General features: G+C 44.3%; 1 protein-coding gene across 9 annotated transcripts in view; it reads left to right on the forward strand.

Moving 5' to 3' along the window:
- The window catches only part of ERBIN (erbb2 interacting protein), a 226698-nt gene that overhangs the window by 63351 nt on the left and 146673 nt on the right, over window positions 1–16674 (forward strand). The window lies entirely within an intron of this gene.

Consider the following 16674-nt stretch of genomic DNA (forward strand, 5'->3'; position numbering starts at 1 on the left):
CCTCCAGGGCCTCTTCCAATCTGCCCTGGAGGAAAATTTCTTCCCGACACCAAATATGGTGATCAGCTGAACCCTGAGCATATGGGCAAGTTTCACCAGCCAGATACCCAGGAAAACTACAGTAATACAACATTGTGGTTTAGCTTGTACATGCCTCAAATCAGGAAATTCAAAGTTTTAACATTATTATAGAAATTGTGGTTTATCCTTATTGTGCATATACATATATTAGAGATTATTCTCCTCTGACCCCCCTGCATGTATGTATGTTTACACACATGTGCTTTAAAGACTCCATCCTGCTCCCAATGTAATCAGTGGCATTTCTTTAATTAGACTAGGAGCAAAAATGAGAAGACATAGGGTTCGTCTACATTACAAAATTATGTCAACCTAAGTGACGACTGGGAACATAATTTCAGTGTTCCATAATGCAGTGTTCTCCATCCCATAATGCTTCATGCATCTTTTCAAAAGCCCCGCAGACTCGTGTGTCCCTCCTCATTGTCTGCCATCTGTGGCAGAAACATGAATCCTGCACAGCTCTGCACTATTCTGATGAGCTTTGCGAGCATGGGGTGCCTAATCTTGCAGTATTTGCAGAGCTACCAGAGGAGCTCTGGGGAACAGAACAATTCCTTCGAGGCTAGATTGCTGTGGGACATAGAAACAATTCAAAGTTGTTGGTGGCATTCCTGGAATAGGTGCAGATGATGGAGCCGCTGGTTCTGGGCCTGAGAAGCAAGAACTGACTTGTGGGATTGCATTATCATGCAGATTTGGGATGACTACCGGTGGCTGCCGAACTTTTGGATGCACAAGGCCACATTCCTGGATCTGTGTGCAGAGATCGCCCCAGCCCTCTCGTGCAGTGACTCCAAAATGACACTGCACTGACAGTGGAGAAGCGAGTGGTGATCAGTCTGTGGAAACTTGCAATGCCTGATTGCTACCGATCAGTCAGGAGTCAATTTGAAGTTTGGAAATCCACTGGTGGACGCTATTGTGATGCAAGTGTGCAAGGCCACTTATTGCATCTGCTACGAAGGACTGTGACTCTGGGCAATCTGAAAGACAAAGTGGATGGTTTTGCAGTAATGGGGCAATAGATTGCACACATTTACCTATTTTGGCACCAGACCACATTGCCAAAGAGTCAAAGAAAGGGTTACTTTTCTATGATAATAAAAGTGCTGGTGGATCACTGGGAACACTGACATCAGTGTGGGCTGGTCAGGGAAGGTGCATGATGTGTATGTGTGTACATCTTTAAGAACACAGGACTCTTCAGAAAGTTGCAAGTAAAGACTTTCTTTCCAGACCGGTGGATTACCATTGGGGATGTTGAAATGCCATTAGTGATCCTGGGAGACCCAGCCTACACCTTACTTCTCTGGCTCATGAAACTGCACACCAGTCACCTCGACAGCTGGAAGGAGTGCTTCAACTATAAGCTGAGGAGATGCAGAATGTGCTTTTGGTTGTTTGAAGGGATGCTGGCATTGTTTACTCATGAGATTGGACCTCAGTGAAAAAAAATCCCAATGGTTATATTTGCCTACAGTATCCTGCATAATATTTGTGAAGCCCAGGGAGAAAAGTTTCAACCAGGGTGGAGGTGGCATAGCTGTCTGCTGAACTTGAGCAGCCAGATACCAGGGCTATAAGAAGAGCTGAGCGGAGCTGTATGGCTCAGGGAGGCTGAGAGAGACCATTTCAATAGTGAACCACAGTAATGTGTGTTGCTGTAGTGTGCTCTGCCTGGCCCTGCTCTTTTGCACCCCAGTATGAACCTTGTAATGAGTATGGTGTGTGTGTGCAGTAATAAACATTGCAAAGACACACATTACTATTATCTGTGAATGATGTCAGTCCCAGCCAACATATGTTGTGAACTAATAAAAATGATTCTCCAAGTCCTGTGCTTGATATCTGAAGCAGCAGAAGCTTGCAGGATCTGTTGGAACATGTCACCCAGGCCTTCTGGGGGTGGCGGGGAAGGGGCAATTGCCCAGGGGACCAGGAGATTTAAAAGGGCCTGGGGACTGTCGCCACTCCCCTCAGCACAGTGGAGCTAAGGCAGGCTTCCTGCCTGCCCTCACTCCGTGCCGCTCTTAGAAGCGGCCGCAATGGCCCTACAGCCCCTGGTGGGGGGGAGACCAGGTGGTCTCCATGTGCTGCCCCCACCCCACAACACCAGCTCTACAGCTCCCATTGGCCTACAGGCAGCAACATGCGGAGACCTTCTGGGTCCCCCGCCTAGGAGCTGCTGCAAGAGAGTGTGCCAGTTGCTTTTTGGTAGCCGCCCGAGGTAAGTGCCAACCCTCTGATCCTTTCCTGCACCCTGCCCCAGCCTAGAGCCTGCACCCAAACTCCCTCCCAGAGCCTGCACCCCACACTCCATCCTACACCCAAACTCCCTCCCAGAGCCTGCACCCCCTCCCACAGCCCAAATCCTGCCCCAGCCTGGTGAAAGTGAGTGAGGGTGGGGGAGAATGAGCGATGGAGGGAGGTGGGGATGGAGTGAGCAGGGGGTGGAGCCTTGGAGAAGGGGCGGGACAGGGATGTGGCCTCAGGGAAGGTGTGGGCAAGGATCTTTGAGTTTGCGCAATTAGACGGTTCGCAACCGTACCAGGCAGGCATGTGGAAGCCCTGGCTGTGCCAGAAGAGCGTGCCCAAATGTCAGATGGACTGCATCCATGTGGGCATGGCTTGTGTGTGCGTGGGGGCCCATTGACTGTTCTGCCCTGGGGCCCGGAATTGCTGTTGGTGGGCCTGATGTCATCCCATGTCGTGGGCATGAGTATATGCCAATAGGGCAGTTAAACTGAATCCTGGCACCATTTTCATCAGATGGTGGTGATTCTAGCTGGTACCTCTTTCTTGAGGATAATGTAGGTGGAAAGGGAATAGCTCTGGCAGGCATCCCACTGCAGACCAAGGCCATATGCTGCTAGCCTACGTGATGCAGTGGCACCTGCTGACGTAATTGGTGAATGGTGTGGGACAGTGTCCTACTGTGATGGAAGAAATAAGGCAGCCTTCCCCAGAAATCTTTGGTAAAGGATTGCAGACTACCTCCAGGAAAGTTTCCTCAAGATCTCTATGGAGGATTCATAGAACATCCTCATGCACATAAACTGTTCTGCGGGGCTCCCTCTTCCTAACTCTACAGGGGAATGAAAAGCAGATGACCTGTAGAGGTAGAGTTGTTATTTCACTATCTCTTGTTCCATAAGTAAAGAAGAGTAAATAAATAATGTCATGCTACTTTGGGGGTTCTAGAATGGTCAGTTGCATAGTTGCTAGGTGAGCTCTCCAAGAGAAACAGGAAATGCCGCCGCAAAATTTTGCAGGGCTTTAAAGGGCGGCTTCCTATGTACCTTGCGCTGGGCAGTGGAGTTCAAAACGGTGAAGGTGGGGCATTGTGGGACACCTCTTGGAGGCCACTAAAATCAGTATAAGAAATGCAGTATCTACACTGACACTGCTTTGACCTAACTATGTTGACCTACACTCGACACACCTCATGGAAGTGAAATTATGAAGTCATTGTAGGGGGCATTAATGTCAGCAGGAGTGAAATTTTAGTGTAGACACCTCCATAGTTAGGTTGACGAAAGGCAGCTTCTGTTGACCTAACTCTGTAGTGTAGACCACGCCTTAGTTAGCTGCTTTACTAAAGGTGATCCAGTTGATGGTCTTAGTTCAGTGGACAAGTATTCACACTACAAAACTGTCAGTGTTAGAGGCACTAATCACTTGTTTTATGTACAGTGTCTGCAGATGGAAAGAGTTGATCGAGCATAAGGACTGAACTAACCTCTCCTTTTTTTAAAGCTGATGCTGACAGAACAGGGTTGAGATGCATTGGTAGAGTGTAGTATATAAGGTTACCTTTTTTTGTAGATAAATAGGATTTTAGTCTCTATGGTTGCACCCATCTTTCATGAACAGTAGATTAACTTAAAAATCCCCCAAACCGTAAAACATTTTGTACGTGGTTGCAGGAGGAAAATGTTATGATGGCTGTGAGAACCATAAATGCAGTTGTCGTGTTTCACTAATGTAGCTATCGTAGTTGTATTTAATTTAAACTGTGTTTTGTAGTTCAGTGGTCAGGTGCCATATTAAAGTGCTTTGTGGATTTGTATATTGTCAGTTTCATTGATATATGTAGTATTGTACAACTAATAACTAGTGTACCATTGAACAAGCTTGTGCTAGATACGGTTTTCTTTTTACTTTGGAAGGTGTAGTGCAGGGGTCGGCAGCCTTTTAGAAGTGGTGTGCCGAGTCTTCATTTATTCACTTTAATTTAAGGTTTTGCGTGCCAATAATACATTTTAACGTTTTTTTAGAAGGTCTCGCTCTATAAGTCTATATGTTATATAACTAAACTATTGTCATATGTAAACAAGGTTTTCAAAATGTTTAAGAAGCTTCATTTAAAATTAAATTTAAAATGCTGATCTTACGCCGCTGGCCCGCTCAGCCCGTTGCCGGCCTGGGGTTCCGCTCACCTAGGCTGGCAGTGGGCTGAGCGGGGCCTGCGGCTGGGACCCCAGCTGGCAAGGGGCAGGCAGCCAGAACCCCAGACAGGCAGTGGGCTGAGCGGGGCTGGTGGCCGGGTCCCCAGACTGGCAGTGGGCTGAGCCGCTCTGGAGTCCCGGCCCTGTTCTAGCCTGGTTCTCTTCCTCTCTCTGCACTGAGATGAGGGTGGTGGTGTGCTGAGAACAGGGCTGGAGGTGAAGGAGCAGGTTGGGGTGCAGGGTCTGGCCAGGAGCTAGGAGGAGGGAGGGGGCTTAGGGTTGGGGCAGGAGGTTTGGGTGTGGAGTGCTTATCTGGGCAGCTCCCATTTGGTGCGAGGGGTGCAGGTGGGAATATGTGTGTGTGTGGCTGGGGGGGTGCAGGCGCTCCTGTTTGGTGCTCAGGGTGGGAGTGGGGATGTGGGGGGTGCAAGACTGAGGGCATAGGGTGTGGGGGGGCTGGGTATGTGTGGGGGGGATGCAGGAGTCAGGGCAGGGGGCTGGGGAACTGGATATGTGTGGGGGGTGCCGGAGTCAGGGCTGGGGTGTGTGGGGGTGTTCAGGGGTCAGGGCAGAGGGCTGGATGCGTGTGAGGAGGGTTCAGGGCAGAGGGCTTGGGGGTGTGAGGGGTTTGGGGGTGTGGGCAGGGATCGTGGGTGTGCTCCCAGCCCCCTGCCCTGAGCGGCTCGCGGCAGGGGCTGGAGGGGATATGCCCTGATTCCACCCCCTTCCCCAAGGTCCCCGGAGCAGAGAGCGCGCTGCGGCTCCACTTTTCCCTCTCCCGCTCTGTGGCAAGGGCAGTCAGCTGATCGGCCGCAGGGAGGGAGAGAAGGAGGGGCAGGAACCCTGTACGCTGGGGGAAGAGGTGGGGGGAGGGGGAAGCTTGCCTGCCCTGCAAGGAGAGAGCAGTGGGTGGAAAAGAGCGGTCTGGGTCGGGCAGGATTTTTAGTGCACGCTGCCGTCTGCCTGGGTCCAGCAGACAGCAGCGTGCCATTAAAAATTGGTTCACGTGCCGTGTTTGGTATGGGTGCCATAGGTTGCCGACCCTTGGTGTAGTGGATGGGGATATATCCCATACAGTATCTGCAGAAGTGATATCTGAGGCTTGGTTTCTGTCCAGTAAAGGCATAAGATCAAGCTCCTGAATTATAAGTGTCTCACCATTTTGTATCGCTAATAACCTTAAAACATCTCTTAAATTACTATCTTTAGTATTCTAGGTGAGATCTAGTTCATTGTAGCTCAATTGTGAGCATTTATTTTGTTTTTTAATAGTCTGACAGTTGTGCCAGATTACATACACTAATTTTTATGATATGTACTTGTCTGACCATACAGATAAGAATTCCTCCTTACCTGTAAGGGGTAAGAAGCTCAAATAACCTGGTTGGCACCTGACCAAAAGGACCAATGGGGAAAGAAAATACTTTCAAATCTGTGGTGGAGGGGCTTTGTTTGTGCTCTTTGTTTTGTGTGTTCCCTGGGGAAGCAGAGAAGCATCAGGTCAAAAAACTCCTTCTCCTAAAATCATCCTAAAATGAGTCTCAGTATTGCAAAAAGAGTAAGTAAATAAGGCAAGGCACGTTAGATGATCTTTTGTTTTTAGCTTGTGAATTTTCCCTTTGCTAAGAGGGAGGTTTATCCCTGTTTTTTTTTTTTTTTGTAACTTTAAAGTTTTGCCGAGAGGGGAATCTTCTGTGTTTTGAATCTGATTACCCTGTAAAGTTACCTTCCATCTTGATTTTACAGATGTGCTTCTTTAACTTTTTTTTCTTTATAATAAACTTCTTTTTTTTTTAAGAATCTGGCTTACCAATTTGGTTGGTAGATCATTCTCAAGCTTCCCCAGGAAAGGGCATGAAGGAGCTTGGGGGGATATTTTAGGGAAACGGGAACTCCAAGTGGTTCTTTTCCTGAACTTAGACTAACTCATTTGGTGGTGGCAGCAGTACCCATCCAAGAACAAGGAAGGATTTGTGCCTCGGGGAAGTTTTTAACCGAAGCTGGTAGAAATAATCTTAGGGGGTCTTTCGTGCGGGTCCTCACATCTGTACCCTAGAGTTCAGAGTGGGGAGGGAACCCTGACATGGTGTGAGCCATGGGATCATTTTGAAACAGAAGCACAAACCTCAGGATATTAAAAAGATTTTTTCTCTCTCTCTTTCTTTTGGCCGCTTGGAAAGCAGGGAGGCTTTTGGATTTTTTTTGTTTGTTTTTTTTTAAGGATATTTTTTTTTCTTTTAGCTGAGAGCAGCTATAGTTTTTTGTTTTTTTCTGCCTCAGTGCAGAGTAGTTAAATCCAGCAAGGGAATTCACAAGCTGTGTGGGTTTTTTTTCTTTCTAGCTCTCGGGTTAAGCTAGGCTAAGTGCAGAAAGGCTAGGATGACGGAAAGTAATGTCCAGAAAAAGCTGGAATTAGCCAGATTTGAAGCTGAGGAAAGACAGAAGGAACATGAAAGACAGCTGGAACTCAGACAGATGGAGGCTGATGCACAAGTGGCCAGAGAAAAAGCTGCTAGGGAGGCAGAAACAACCAGAGAAGAGGCTGCCCATGAGCGCGTTATGGAGGCCCAAAAGCATGCTCAGGAAGAGAGGGAAAGAGAGAGGAAGCATGAAAGGGAGTTAGAGATGGCAAGGGCTAAGCAAAATATACCAGACAACCCTAGCAATCCTTCTCCAGGTACCGCTTCCCATCCCAGAAAGTTCCCCACTTACAAGGGAGGTGATGATACAGAGGCCTTCTTAGAAAATTTTGGAAGGGCCTGCCTTGGGTACAGCATCTCTACAGACCAGTACATGGTAGAGCTGAGGCCGTAGCTCAGTGAACCCTTAGCAGAGGTGGCAGCTGAAATGCCTAAGGAACACATGAACAGTTACGAACTTTTTAAAAAACAGGGATAAATCTCCCTCTTAGCTCAGGGACAATTCACAAGCTAAAAACAAAAGATAATCGACTATGCCTTGCCTTATTTACGTACTCTTTTTGCAATATTGAGACTGATTTTAGGAGAAGGAGTTTTCTGACCTGATACTTCTCTGCTTTCCCAGGGAACACACAAAACAAAGAGCACAAAGCTCTTTTGGGGGGTTTGTTTTTTGAGACCACATCTCACTACATACCTCATGTTAGAGTCAGCTGAGATTCTTGTTTTTGGTTCTGAAGTCTTTTTAAACATTCCGTGACTGGTCATAGAATATCAGGGTTGGAAGGGACCTCTGGAGGTCATCTAATTCAACCCCCTTCTCAAAGCAGGACCAATCCCCAACTAAATCATCCCAGCCAGGACTTTGTCAAGCCTAACCTTAAACACTCCTAAGGAAGGAGATTCCACCACCTCCCTAGGTTACCCATTCCAGTGCTTCACCACCCTCCGGGTGAAATTTTTTTCCCTAATAGTCAACGTAAACCTCCCCCACTGCAACTTGAGACCATTACTCCTTGTTCTGTCATCTGCTACCACTGAGAAGAGTCTAGATCCATCCTCTTTGGAACACCCCTTTCAGGTAGTTGAAAGCAGCTATCAAATCCCCCTATCATTCTTCTCTTCTGCAGACTAAATAAGCCCAGTCCGCTCAGCCTCTCCTCATAGGTCATGTGCTCCAGCCATTTTTGTTGCCCTCCGCTGGACGCTTTCCAATTTTTCCACGTCCTTCTTGTAGTGTGGGGCCCAAAACTGGATACAGTACTCCAGATGAGACCTCACCAATGTCGAATAGAGGGGGACGATCACGTGCCTTGATCTGCTGGCAGTGCCACTACTTATACATCCCAAAATGCCGTTAGCCTTCTTGGCAACAAGGGCACACTGTTGACTCATATCCAGCTTCTTGTCCACTGTAACCTTTAGGTCCTTTTCTGCAGAACTGCTGCCTAGCCATTTGGTCCCTAGTCTGTAGCGGTGCATGGGATTCTTCCGTCCTAAGTGCAGGACTCTGCACTTGTCCTTGCTGAACCTCATCAGATTTCTTTTGGCCCAATCCTCTAATTTGTCTAGGTCCCTCTGTATCCAATCCCTACCCTCCAGCATATCTACAGCTCCTCCCAGTTTAGTGTCATCTGCAAACTTGCTGAGAGTGCAATCCATGCCATCCTCCAGATCATTAATGAAGATATTCAACAAAACCTGAGAAAGCAGGACAATCAGTGAGTTATCTTAAGTGCCTATACACAAATGCAAGAAGCCTGGGAAACGAGCAGGGAGAACTGTAAGTCCTGGCACAGTCAAAGAATTATGATGTGATTGGAATCACGGAGACTTGGTGGGATAACTCTCATGACTGGAGTACTGTCATGGATAGATATAAACTGTTCAGGAAGGACAGGCAAGGCAGAAAAGGTGGGGGAGTTGCATTGTATGTAAGAGAGCAGTATGACTGCTCAGAGCTCCAGTATGAAACTGGAGAAAAACCTGAGAGTCTCTGGATTAAGTTTAGAAGTGTGATCAACAAGGGTGATGTCGTGGTGGGAGTCTGCCATAGACCACCAGACCAGGGGATGAGGTGGACAAGGCTTTCTTCAGAACAGAAGTTACTAGCTCACAGGTCCTGGTTCTAATGGGGGACTTCAATCACGCCGATATCTGCTGGGAGAGCAATACACCGGTGCATGGACAATCCAGGAAGTTTTTGGAAAGTGTAGGAGACCATTTCCTGGTGCAGGTGTTGGAGGAACCAACTAGGGGCAGAGCTCTTTTTGAGCTGCTTCTCACAAACCGGGAAGAATTAGTAGGGGAAGTGAAAGCGGATGGGAACCTGGGAAGCAGTGACCACGAGATGGTCGAGTTCAGGATCCTGACACAGGGAAGAAAGGAGAGCAGCAGAATATGGACCCTGGACTTCAGAAAAGCAGACTTTGACAACCTCAGGGAACTGATGGGCAGGATCCCCGGGGAGAATAACAAGAGAGGGAAAGGAGTCCAGGAGAGCTGGCTGTATTTTAAAGAATCCTTATTGAGGTTGCAGGAACAAACCATCCCGATGTGTAGAAAGAATCGTAAATATGGCAGGCGACCTGCTTGGCTTAACAGTGAAATCCTTACTGATCTTAAACACAAAAAAGAAGCTTACAAGAAGTGGAAGATTGGACAAATGACTAGGGAGGAGTATAAAAATATTGCTCAGGCATGCAGGAGTGAAATCAGGAAGGCCAAATCACACTTGGAGTTGCAGCTATCAAGGGATGTTAAGAGTAACAAGAAGGGTTTCTTCAGGTATGTTAGCAACAAGAAGAAAGTCCAGGAGAGTGTGGGCCTCACACTGAATGGGGGAGGCAACCCTAGTGACAGAGGATCTGGAAAAAGCTAATGTACTCAATGCTTTTTTTTTTTTTTTTGCCCCTGTCTTCACAAACAAGGTCAGCTCCCAGGCTACTGCACTGGGCAGTACAGGAGGAGGTGACCAGCCCTCTGAGGAGAAAAGTGGTTCAGAATTATTTAGAAAAGCTGGATGAGCACAAGTCCATGGGGGCCGGATGCACTGCATCAGAGAGTGCTAAAGCAGTTGGCGGATGTGATTGCAGAGCCATTGGCCATTACCTTTGAAAACTTATGGAGATCAGGGGAGGTCCCGGATGACTGGAAAAAGGCTAATGTAGTACCAGTCTTTTTTTATAAAAAAAAAAAAGGGGGGGGGGGAGGAAGAGGATCTGGGGAACTACAGGCCAGTCAGTCTCACCTCAGTCCCTGGAAAAATCATGGAGCAGAGCCTTAAGGAATCCATTTTGAAGCACTTAGAGGAGAGGAAAGTGATCAGGAACAGTCAGCATGGATTCACCAAGGGCAAGTCATGGCTGACTAACCTAATTGCCTTCTGTGACAAGATAACTGGCACTGTGGTTGAGGTGAAAGCAATGGATGTGGTGTTCCTTGACTTTAGCAAAGCTTTTGATATGATCTCCAACAATATTCTTGCCAGCAAGTTAAAGTAGTATGGGCTGGATAAATGGACTATAAAGTGGATAGAAAGCTGGCTAGATCGTCAGGCTCAACGGGTAGTGATCAATGGCTCCATGTCTAGTTGGCAGCCAGTATCAAGCGGAGTGCCCCAACGGTGGGTCCTGGTCATATTTGAGTGCTCCCGTTTTTGGAATTGATTCTCCTTCTTGATCCAACTGGCCAGTCTAACACCCTTCAGGGAATGATGTGACATGCTTCTTTTTGTTCAAAGTTTGAGAATTGGATTTTCAATTTGTTTTTGAGAACAGTATCTCTAATTTATATTGTATAATCAGACATCTATTTGTGATGGTTACAGGTCAGCTGCACATTTTCTGATATATGAGTGCATCCCCATAGGTATTAGGCCTTGTGCTTTATCTTTGCTGGGGTGAAATCGCCTAATTCTTCCACTTTTTGAAGGGTCCTGGGCTACAGTATGCTGTGGACCAACTTTGCTTACCCTAGGAGGTCCAATTGGGTTCATGTACCTGTGGTTCTTTCCATTGGAAGCTTGTGAACAGTCATGGATACAGTGACCCCAGACAGTCCTTTTAAATAAAGAATTGTTTTTTCTTAACAGTAGGAACAAAGCCTAACTTAAGAGAAAAGGTTTTTAAAGCAACAAAAGGCCTATATGTGTGTCTTTCACCTAGAGTATCACCATACTCTTAATGGGGACCCTGGTATGTCATCTTATCCCCAAACTCTGGAATCTAGGTTCACATTCCTTTTTCGTTTCTGTATATGAGTGAGTCTTTTTATCTAGTCTCAAGTCTTGTTGCTCTCCTCTGTTTTCTGAGCCTAGATAAGCTGGTTTGGGTGGCTCAGCAGCAGTCGGTGTAGCAATGTTCTGGTGAAGAGAGTCATGGGTGTTTGCTGAGGTGATTATCTGAGTTGGCCTCTTCCCTGCCTGCATTTTCTGACAGTCTTGCTATGAAGTCACTCAATATATGCATACAGTAAACCACATAATAGTCAGACGAACAGAACGTGAAATATTGTTAAGTTATTACATAGCAGCTATAGATCTGTCATACTACTCACTGTGATGACAGGTATTATTAAAAATGAATTAGCAAACTCAAAAACAGCTAAACAGTTCCTTGGAAGTTTAAAAAAATAATTTTGCTTTTGGACTGAGTACATAAATGAAGAATTCCAGCCAACAGTGTAACTTTTAAAGGAAGTTGTAAGGTTTGCTAAATAGGTGTGTGTGTGGTGTGGTGTGTTTTTTTTTTTTTTATAAGAATGGGAAGGCCCAGGTTATCCATACCTATCGCTAAGCTACAGATTTTATTCAGTATTTGTGCCAACACTAAAGTTTGAGCATGACCAAAAAGATGGTTGCATTCTTTGGCTGAGTTGATGACACAGACACTGAAACAGGACCAGGTCAGGTTCAGGAAAGAGGTTACTACTTGGTATTCAATGTGACACACAATAATTGTTACTAGAGCTAACCAAAAAAAATGGTAAGACTTTATTTAAAACTAACTTTTTCTGCAAATTTAAAAACCTGTTTTTTCATTTATTTAAAGTTTTTAATGGAAAATTTTTCATCTAGAAAAAGTTGGGGTTTTTATAGGTTGTTGGGTATTTCCCCTTTCTCTTCCCTTTATTTTTGCCCCATTTTTCCATTGAAAAAGTGAAGGGAAAGGAGAACCTGGAGAAATGGAAAGAAAAATGAAAAATTACCATCTGAGGTTCCATTGAAAAAAATAAAATACACCCCCTCACCCCCCAAAACTTTCCAGATCAGGATGATGGGGAAAGAGCAAATTTTTTAACAAAATAAAAACTTCTTAGAAAGACTTTTGACCTGTTCTAGTTGTTACACGATCCAACTTTCTGGATTATGGTGACATATGTATACACATATAGTTCAACAGGGTTGAGAAATGTTAGATTCACTGGACAGACCTCTTCCCCAGGAAGTACTTTGAGGAAAAATTTGACAAATGGTTGTTAAAGCTTGGTATAGTTGGGGAGAGCATTATCAGCTTGACTGCATACAATATGATAGATATAGTGGGACTAAATTTAAAATTGAAGGTAAGTAGCTTGTTTTTGATGTGCTGGAGAAGGCACCAGTAGAGCAGATGGGAAGAGTGGGTGAAATGGTCAAAATGGCAACCAAGAATTTTATTTCTAAATTTCAACTGGGGATTATAATAAAAAGATCTTAAAGGTCTCCACAGTTGAATGGAGAATAGGGTGTGACTTTTTTTAAAATTGAGAGTAAGATATGCCAGGCTTACACTAAAAAGTTAGGTTGACCCAGCTATGTCACTCTGGAATCTGAAATATCCACACCCCTCAGCACTGTAGCTAAGCTGATGTAACCACTGGTGTACACAGCACTAGGTTGACAGAAAAATAGAGTTGATGTTTTATCAAATTAGAGTTGCCACTTGCCACCTCTGAAGTACAAAAACTCCATCACATCTGAGATGATCCTGAGCCCATGAAACTGGACAGCTGGCAGTCTGAACTGAACACTCTTACAGATTTTCTGGGAAAGCTATCTCAAAGAAGGGAAAACATGGACAAGTGGCAATTTTACATCAAATATAGATGATGTTGGAGTAAGAAGAATTAACTGCCAGAAAGATTCGTACTTGAAACAGAGAGCTAAGATTTTCTTCAAAATCATGAATTTTTTAAAGTAATTTTTTTCCCCTTCTGATTTTTAAGCTTTTTAAAGAATACATTTTCAGTCTTTCTCTATGGCCGTGATAATTAGAAACTTTTTTTAAAATGTAAGTTGGGTTTCTCATGTGGCTTCCAGAATCCAGAAGTTGGGGCTTGAAGAAAAACACCAAATATTTGTGTGTTGGGATTAGGGCTTTGTGCGCCATTAGCAATGGTTCAGGAAGTTGAACGAGAAGTAGTGCCCACTCTGTTGTGCTCATTATCAACTTGATCCTTCCTGGTATAAAAGTCTGAGGAATGCTGGTTCACCACTCCTACTTTGGACAGGCAGGTAGGTGAGTGAATTTTTCAAGTTCTGAAATTTTACAATATTTTTATGCCTGGCTGGTGGCTTGTATGAAAGCAGGAGCTGAGCAAGGACTGATAAATAACTTACTTATGTACAGAGAAAAATGGATTTTCATATTCCATCTCTTGTTTTTCCATCTTACCACTGTGTTCAAATAGAGTTAGTTAATGTGCTGCTGCTGCTTGTAAGAAGTTAGAGTATTTACTGTTGCAGTTGAGATCAGCGGGGATACTCAGCCTGTATCCCATTTGGTATAAAAGAGCGGGCACTACTGGCAGAGTGTCCTACATGAAGGCTAGCTTCCTTTGGAATTCTTTCTTCTCCCACCCTGTTCTGAAATAGCCCAATTTTTTTGCCCTTGTGGGGAGTTCTCAAAGCTCATATGCTTGAGTGGGTGTTGGTGAAGGGCTCAGGTGGTTGGGGGAGCAGGGGGGATTTCTGTGTGGCATGATAGCATGGTGAGGACAGTTGGGTTTAAAACCAGGTTAATCTGATGACTGGATGATATGTGGAAGTGTAAGGCAGAAGGAGAAATATGGTATTAGGTGATTTGTTCACTAACTTCTATGTACTGTTTTACCAGCTCATGATGTTTCGTGTTTATTTTGGTTAAACCCCAGCTCCTGCAGTCATCTGATTACATGAGAATTTCAGCAAAAACAACGAGGAGTCCTTCTGGCACCTTAAAGGCTAACAAATTTATTTGGGCATAAGCTTCATGGGCTAGAACCCACTTCATCAGATGCATAGAGTGGAAAATACAGGATCAGGTATAAATACACGAAAAGATGGGAGCCTTACCAAGTGTGAGCTCAGTCTAACGAGACAATTCAATTAACAGTAGGATACCAAGGGAGGAAAAATAACTTTTGAAGTGGTAATGAGTGCCCGTTTCAAACAGTTGACAAAAAGGTGTGAGTAACAGTAGGGGGAAATTATTATGGAGGAAATTAGGTTTAGGTTTTGTAATGACCCAACCACTCCCAGTCTTTATTCAGAACTAATGTGATGGTGTCCAGTTTGCAAATTAATTCAAGTTCTGCAGTTTCACACTGGAGTCTGTTTTTAAAGTTTTTGTTGTTGAAGAATTGCCACTTTTAAGTCTGTTATTGAGTGACTAGGGAGACTCAAGTGTTCTCCTACTGGTAAACAAGCTACTTACCTTCAATTTTAAATTTAGTCTATATCATATTGTATGCAGTCAAGCTGATAAGGCTCTCCCCAACTATACCAGCCTTTAACAACCATTCGTCAAATTTTTCCTCAGAACACTTTCTGTGAAATGTTATGTTGAATGTTATAATTCCTGATGTCAGATTTGTGTCCATTTATTCTTTTGCATAGAGGGTGTCTGGTTTGGCCAATGTACATGGCAGGAGGGGCATTGCTGGCACATGATGGCGTATATCACATTGGTAGATGTGCAGGTGAACGAGCCCCTGATGGCGTGGCTGATGTAGGTTAGATCCTACAATGGTGTCCCTTGAATAGATATGGGACAGAGTTGGCACCAGGGTTTGTTGCAGGGTTTGGTTCCTGGGTTGGTGTTTTTGTTGTGTGGTGAGTAGTTGCTGGTGAGTATTTGCTTTAGGTTGGGGGCTGTCTGTACGCAAGGACCAGCCTGTCTGCCTGTGAGAGTTTCAGCTCACTTTCATTTTCTTTATTAAAAAAATATAGTTTCTGGCCTTCATGGCTGTTTGAGTAAAGTTTGAAACTGTAAACCACGGAGGCTCAAAAATCAGAAGACAAAAGAACTCAGAAAATATTTTTATAATGTCATGAGTTCTAAGGCAATCTTGTGATTTTTTTTGGGTGGCTGACTTTGAATTATTTAGACGCTTAGGCAGTAATGCCAAAATGTCCATGGTATTATTTTTAATTGTATGCTAAGGGTGCCGGAGCTTCAGATGGGTAATATTTGGTGTGGAATGTTTTAGACTAAAATTGAAGTAAGTAAAATCTTACTCCTCTGTATTGGTATAAAGTTGCTGTCCGGTCCAAATATACTCTCTTATCTACATAACGTGTATTTACTTCAAAGGATACTGCAACCAACTCGAACTCCTTTGTGCATAATTGTTGTCAGCTGCAGAAAATGTTTTTAGCTGACAACACTAATATCTAAAGGAAAAAGTAGACAAGGTAGATTGATCTTTAGAGGCAATTGTACTACGCTCATTCCTGTTGTAGATAAAATTGCCCTTTTTATTGGGGCAGCAAATAATTTAAAATATGCACAAATTCATTTGAAAAAGAGATGTCTTTCACCTATGGGACAATTTTTGGTTCAAAAGCTTACTTATTACAAACTGTTCGTCCAATTAAAAAAAACAACAAACTATCTAATGTGCCTTGTCCAGCATTTGCTGAGAAGGCAGCTGGTAGAAAATTAAGTTGTTGTTAAATTCATCGGTGAAGTGCAATCTTGTCATGCTCCATTAATTTCTAGTTCTTATGTTTAGCTTCTCAAATAGATTTCTTCAGAATCATATGGAGAGAATGTTGCTGATATTCAGTTTATTAGGATAGATGTCTTTCAACATCATTATCATGAATTCTCAACTTTTTTTATATTGGGATTGGTACTTGCTAAGTATTCCAAAAATGATAGGTAAGGATTATAGAAGAAACAGTGTAGAAATAATCCTAACTCAAAATTAAAGTAGAGGAGAAAGTGATGTTGCCCTTTACTGTAGGGATACTTTTTGGCTACTGTTTCTGAAAAACCTTTCAAGTTCCCTCAGTTCTTCAGCAATCAGCACAACTTTTTAAAAATGAAGCTGACTTTTTTAAAATGACCTGAATGCAAAGTAAAATATCTAATACAGTGATTCTCAAACTTTTTTTTTCTCCTGCAGACCACTTGAAAATTGCTGAGGGTCTAGGCGGACCACTTAATGATCTTTCCAAATGTTGTTTGTACTGTTAGCTAACTATTGTAAAGCGCTTTGGATAAAAGCGCTATATAAAATAAACTTAATTAACGTTTTTTGTTCTACAAATAAAAGCACACAACTCATATTTTAATATCAGTAGTCTGACCTTTCTAATGCGATGGATGTGCCCTCTCTCCCCTGCTGTGGCAGCCCCCGAGCTGGGGCGGGGAAGGAGGCATGGGGGGAGAGGTGGGTCTCTCCCCGGCAGCCGCAGCCCTGGAGCTGGGGGAAGTCCACTGGCCCGTCCTACTTATCCCCTATTCCCTCCAAGG

The sequence above is a fragment of the Lepidochelys kempii genome, chromosome 5 (genome assembly GCF_965140285.1).
Source record: "Lepidochelys kempii isolate rLepKem1 chromosome 5, rLepKem1.hap1, whole genome shotgun sequence".
Lineage (NCBI taxonomy): Eukaryota > Metazoa > Chordata > Testudines > Cheloniidae > Lepidochelys > Lepidochelys kempii.